Source organism: Gorilla gorilla, chromosome 5, assembly GCF_029281585.2.
Source record: "Gorilla gorilla gorilla isolate KB3781 chromosome 5, NHGRI_mGorGor1-v2.1_pri, whole genome shotgun sequence".
Lineage (NCBI taxonomy): Eukaryota > Metazoa > Chordata > Mammalia > Primates > Hominidae > Gorilla > Gorilla gorilla.
The window spans coordinates 167,982,198-167,989,007 of record NC_073229.2 but is presented as its reverse complement, the minus strand read 5'-3'; positions in this window follow the sequence as shown (position 1 = coordinate 167,989,007).

Genomic DNA, 6,810 nt, shown 5'->3' with positions numbered 1-6,810 from the left:
TTCCCCTTTCACTTGGCTCTCATTCTCTTTTGCCTGCTGCCATGTAAGACATGCCTTTCGCCTTCCGCCATGATTGTGAGGCCTCGTTACCACTTGGAACTCTGAGTCCATTAAGCCTCTTTTTCTTTGTAAATTACCCAGCCTCCGGTATGTCTTTATCAGCAGTGTGGGAACGGACTGATACCCTTTCTTAAGGTCATATCACTAGTAAATGGCAGAGCAGAGATTTAAACCTAAGGAGCCTGACTAGAGCCTGGCCACCTAATCATGTTGCTTGTTTGTTTTTTCCTTCTGAGTAATATTCTGCTTTTTTTTTTTTCTGAGACAGGATCTTGCTCTGTCAACCAGGCTGGAGTGCAGCAGTGTAAACATGGCTCACTGCAGCTTGACCTCCTGGGCTCAAGCAATCCTCTAACCTCAGCCTGCTGAGTAGCCGGGACCACAGGTGTGTGCCACTATGCCCGGCTAATGTTTTTATTTTTTGTAGAGATAGGGGTCTCACTGTGTTGCCCAGACTAGTCTTGAATGCCTGGACTCAAGTGAGCCTCTCACCACAGCCTTCCAAAGTGTTGGGATTACAGGCCACTGTGGCCAGCCTGCTTACTTTATATATTTGTCATTCTGAACACTAAACACACAGTGCTAAGCACTTTTTATTCATGATGTCTAATTCCCTCAGCAAGCCAGTGAAGTACAATTAAATGACACTAAACCAATCTTGCAGATGTGAAATCTGAGGTTCAGAGAATTGAAGTTATTTACTTAAGGTCACACAGTAAGTAGAAAAGCCTAGAAGTGTAGTCCATCAGGCTTGTTTAGGAAGGCCATTTATACCTCCCTGAGGCAGCCAACCAGCAAATTTTGTTCATCCTGCTTTCTAAATATCCACATGTATCACTTCGTTATTCATTTTATCAAATTTATCATTTTAAACTCAAGTCACTTTCCTTTATAAAATCCTTCAGTGGGCCAGGCGTGGTGGCACACACCTGTAATCCCAGCACTTTGGGAGGCCAAGACAGGCGGATCACCTAAGGCCAGGAGTTCGAGATCAGCCTGGCCAACATAGCAAAACCCTGTCTCTACTAAAAAATACAAAAATTAGCCAGGCATGGTGGCACACACCTGTAGTTCCAACTACTTGGGAGTTTGAGGCAGGAAAATTGCTTGTACCCAGGAGGCAGAGGGTGCACTGAGTCAAGACCACGCCACTGCACTCCAGCTTGGGCAACAGAGCGAGACCCCATCTCAAAAAAAAAAAAAAAAATCCCCTTATGTCTACCCTTGGGCTTCGGGATAAACTATTTTGCAGAGCAACCAAGATTTTATATCTTCTGGTCTCCAGCCATCAGTTTAACACCACGTCTCCTTATTCCCCCACATTCCACTCATGATCCAGCCCTATGAAACTGTGCAGTTCCCAAATGTACCTGAAAGACATTGGCTCTCTCCTGCCCATCTAAAAGGCTCTTTCTTTCTCTCCTCTCCTTGTTTGCCAAGTCCTAGTTTAGCCATCTGTTTCTTCTGGCTGAACCCAAGTCTAGCTGAAGCTAAGTTGACCCAAAAGGGGTAGGAGGGGAATTCCTGTGAAGGACTGCCCCAAACCATCCCGAGATGGGGCTGGACAGAATTCCAAAGAAAGAAGCAATAAACGCTGGGGTGATCAGTCCAAAGCATTTATTAGAGAAGTTACATACAGAGTGCTTAAGTGGACAGGGCGAAAAGAGATGTTTCTACGTAGGCATGCCAGCAGTGAGAAGTCAGGTTATGGAGTTTGTGAGGGTTTAGCGAATTTGGCTTAGGGCTGGGGCTAGTTTCTACGTGTTTAGTAACATATTTTGATCTTTCAGTGTTTGAAGCAATAACCTACACAACTTTATCAGTGCCTGGGAATGTTCAAGGCCCAGGCTTAACTTTAAGCCTACAGGGGGAAAAAAAACCCATGCAGCTGGCCAGGTCACAGAGTGGTCGAGGCACTCTATGTTACTCAGGACACAGAAAGAAAGTGGAGGGCTCTGAGGGACCCTACACCATCTCTGCCTCTAGGAAACATTTTCATACTCTTCAAAACTGGAGATCATCCCGAATGTTCTCACTGTATCCTGTACACACTACTCTACTCAGTTATGCTGAATTGTGAATTCTTATTTTCATCTATCTCTAGAACCAGACTGCAGTCACCTACTCAAAAGCAAGGATCCTTGTCTTGCTGACTTGAACGTCTTTAGGGCCTAGCATAGTAAAGGCTCAATAATAATTGCACTGTTCCAAGTATTTTACCTACATTTACTCATTAAATCCTTATAGCCGATTTAAGTAGACGTACAATTACCCTTTTCTACTCAGTAGAGATTACAGAACAGAAAGTTAAGTGACTTTTGCCCCAGGGTACAAAGTCCATAAGTGATGAAGCCAGAATGTGAACTCAGTTGTAGCTTGAGAGTCACACCCTACCATTACAGTACTGTATACCCCATTTCAGTAAACCACCTTGTTACAAAATACTCCAACATATAAGATGAGCTTATATGTGTCAGAGACTGTTCCGAGTGCTGTCTTAATGCAGAAAAATGTTATTTGCCACCAGTGAAAGCAAAAATAATTGAAATATTATAGTAATGATAATAAATTCAAGCAATACTTCTACTCTTTTAGTATGCTCTAATTACTGGTGTCCATGTTAAAGTGATTAAACAGAATTTCTGGCTTAGGCTAGGCTTTGAATAAGTTTTTAAAAATTTTTTATATGGAACTAAGCCATTGAAATTATGGTTTTATTCGCATTCATATCACATTCACTGGTTCTCCTTCTTCCATCAACATCACTCAAGTAGTCCCAAGCACCAGGAAGCCAATGTACACAGAAGTGCAGAGAAAACTAATTAGAACCTGAAGCAGTAACTTCTAGGAGTTATAAATTACATGTTTGAAAATCCTAATAAAGCTTATGGAGGTACTTATTTTATTTTTATGTTTTGAGATGGAATCTCGCTCTGTTGCCCAGGGTGGAGTGCAGTTACATGATCTCGGCTCACTGCAACCTCCGCCTCCCTGGCTCAAGCGATTTTTGTGCCTCAGCCCCCCAAGTAGCTGGGACTACAAGTGTCCACCACCACACCTGGCTAATTTTTGTATTTTTAGTAAAGATGGGATGTCACCATATTGGCCAGGCTGGTCTCAGACTCCTGATCTCAAGTGATCTGCCCACCTCAGCTTCCCAAAGTGCTGTGATTACAGGTGTGAGCCACCGCACCCAGCTGGTACTTAGTTTATAAAAAGGAAAAGTGCGGCAAAATGGATGTACCAGGATGTTCATTGTAACACTGCTGGTAAAAATAAAACAATTAAAATTTCATTAGCGAGCCCGTTGTGGTGCCCAGGAGTTTGAGTCCAGCCTAGGCAACATAGCAAGACTCTATATCTTAAAAAAAGAAAAATTTCGTTAGTAAAGGATTAATTAAAACAAACAAACAAACAAACAAACCATTCGTACAACGAGCTACTGTGATGCTGGTTTAATTTAGATCAAGTTCTGTTTTTTTGAGATGGGGTCTTGCTATGTTGCCCAAGCTGGTTTCAAACTCTTGGCCTCAATTGATCCTCTTGCCTCAGCCTCCCAAGTAGCTGGGACTATAAGCACATGTCACCGTGCCTGGCTTCTTTCTGTTAAAAATGTATGAAAAAAGAAAAATATGTTACAAAGAAATATCATAGTGCGGCCGGGCACGGTGGCTTCCGCCTGTAATCCCAGCACTTTGGGAGGCCGAGGCGGGTGGATCACGAGGTCAGGAGATCGAGACCATCCTGGCTAACACGGTGAAACCCCGTCTCTGCTGAAAATACAAAAAAATTAGCCAGGCGTGGTGGTGGGCGCCTGTAATCTCAGCTACTCGGGAGGCTGAGGCAGAAGAATGGCGTGAACCTGGGAGGCGGAGCTTGCAGTGAGCCGAGACTGCGCCAACGTGCTCCAGCCTGGGCAGCAGAGCAAGACTCCGTCTCAAAAAAAAAAAAAAAAAGAAATATCATAGTGCAAGTGTAAAAAAAATCTGGGAGACTATGCACCGAATTGTCAACAACGATTATTCACAAAGAGCTGGGATGGGATTGCAGGGAACTTTCAGTGTCTATATTAGATATTTCTTCAATGTTTATGTGATTAGAGTGAAGATTTAAAGTATTACATTTGGTTTTTATATATATATAAAGTAACAATACTTAAAAATAAAAGGAAAGAGGCACTAATATAATTTGGTTCAATCAATATTGTTGAACGATAACGCTCTTCATAACTGGGGCTCATCCCGAATGTTCTCACTGTATCCTGTGATCACACTACTCTGCTCAGTTATGCTAAGTTGTAAATTCTTATTTTCATCTATCTCTAGAACTAGACTTCAGTCACCTACTCAAAAGCAAGGATCTTTGTCTTGCTGACTTGACTTCTTCAGGGCCTAGCATATTGAAGGCTCAATAATAATCGCACTGTTCGAAGTGCTTTACATACATTTACCCATTAAATCCTTATAGCAGGATTTAATGTCATGGCTCTCATATATAAAGTGAGCACATGTTAAAGATCTTATTTTACACATGATTAATGAAGGAACCAGTAAGATGTTACAATTAGTTCAAAGGACAATCCAAAGAACAGAAACATTTATAGAGCAGGAATATTGTGAAGAATGTGCAAATGGAGACACAACTTACTTCTTCCACGATGAGGGACGGAAGTGAGTTGAAATCTCTACTGGACAGAATTTATGTAGATGTTTAGAGACAAGAATTGTTTTGCATGACTGTCAGCTTTCTGAAATTTACAATGTTGTAAAATAGCTCAAAGATAAGGAGAGGCACAGAACCCTCATAAAATCAGAATCAAAAAGGTGTGCTTGTCTCTACAATGCATCATTTCTCACGAAGCACAAATTTTCACCTACAATATTAACTGAAGACAGTAGTATGCATTGTATACTAGCTGGAAGTAGTCTCTGGCATTTGTTTCATTCATATTATGCAACTTGGGCTAAGTGGACCTCAGTTTACTTACCTGAATGTAAAATGGGAATGATATTATTAATACGTACCTTCCAGAGTTGTTGTTGGATTAAATGAGAGGATGGGTATGAAGTACTTGGACCTGTGCTTGGCTTCTAGTAAGCATTTGATGAACGTGAGCTACTGTCGTTTTCTCAGCTGAATGTAGTTATTCACCTCACTGCATTGTACTTCAGGATGATCGTCTCCTGAAACAGGACCTTCAGTATCCAGGATGCGTCAGGGGGCATGAGCTTTGCTTCAAATCAGGTTCACTTCATGAGAATCTGTTTGCTTGCACATTGCACCAATGTGCAAGCAATATAAGGCATTTTTAAATATAATTTTTGCTTTACAACTTACCCCCCTACATAATGTAGTATTCCATTTTATTTAAAGTTAAGCTATCCCATGAAACTCATGAAAATTAAGACAAACATCCTAAGCACTTAGATGATGAATAAATGATTTGATTTTGCAGCCTTGGAGACAAAACCCGGCAATGAGAGAATAGTTTATTAGATTTTTATTGTAGTGATTTCTTCATGGTCTTAAGCTACATTGTCTGTTGAAGAGGTTTATCCACTTCCACAGCTTCCATTACACATGCTGCTGATTCTCAGCTTCCTATCTGTAGCCCAGACTTTTTTCCTGACTTTCAGACTCATATATCCAACTGACTACTGTACATCTATCCACATGTGGATGTCCTAACAGAAGGCAATTCAAACAAATTGAATTGCATTTCCAAATTTGAATGCCTCCCCTTTCTATACCTCCTATGCTCTCTTGCTCTTCTCTGCCCTCCAATCTAGCCTCACATCAGCCTCAGTGCTGCTGTTTTCTATTTCAGCAAGTGGCATCACCATCCGCTCAAGCCAGCCACATGATAGGTATAATCTTAACTTTTCCATCTCCTCCATTTACCATATGGAACAATCATTTCCACTTCATAACTGTCCTTTGAGTCTGTTTATGTCTCTTCATTCCAATAGTTAATACCTTGTTTGGGGCCACCATCACCTCCCAACAAGATTATGGTGGTAGTAATGGCCACCATTCTTCCAATATTGCTTCCTCCGATCTAATCCATTCCTTCAATCCAATCCACTGTGGCCAGGATGATTAGGGCAAATCTGATGATGTTATCCCTGAGCTTAAAATACTTTGGTGAATCTCTATTGTCTCAAGGATAAATTTTAAATTCTTTGACAAGGTTTCAAAGGACCCTCAAGATTTAGTCTTCGTTTACCTCTTTAGTCTCATTACAGCTTCTATCTTTGGCTCAGCTTTAATACTTAATTGTGCCATTCTGAGCACAACTATAGAGTTCTGGTCACAGGAAAAAATCTAGATTAGACATTGGTATGGGATAAATGTGCAATCTAATTAGATGCCATGGCTGAGTGTGGTGGCTCATGCTTGTAATCCCAACATTTTGGAAGGCCGAAGAGGAAGGATTGCTTGAGGCTAGTTGTTTGAGACCAGCCTGGGTAACCTAGTGAGACCTCTGTCTCTGTAAGAAAGCTTTTTAAAAATTAAATTTCATTTAAATAAATTATGTCTAGTTGGAGAGAGAGAATACGGAAAAAATGCAAAGTCTCAAGTAGGCCAGTAAAAGATTGTTGAAGGAAATTAACTGCAACTTGAGAGTTCCTTCTACTTTTCTACATCTTGTTTTCTTTTTTCTTTTAGAGAAAGGGTCTCACTCTGTCATCCAGGCGAGAGTGCAGTGTTGTGACCATAGCTCACTGCAGCCTTGACCGCCTAGGTTCA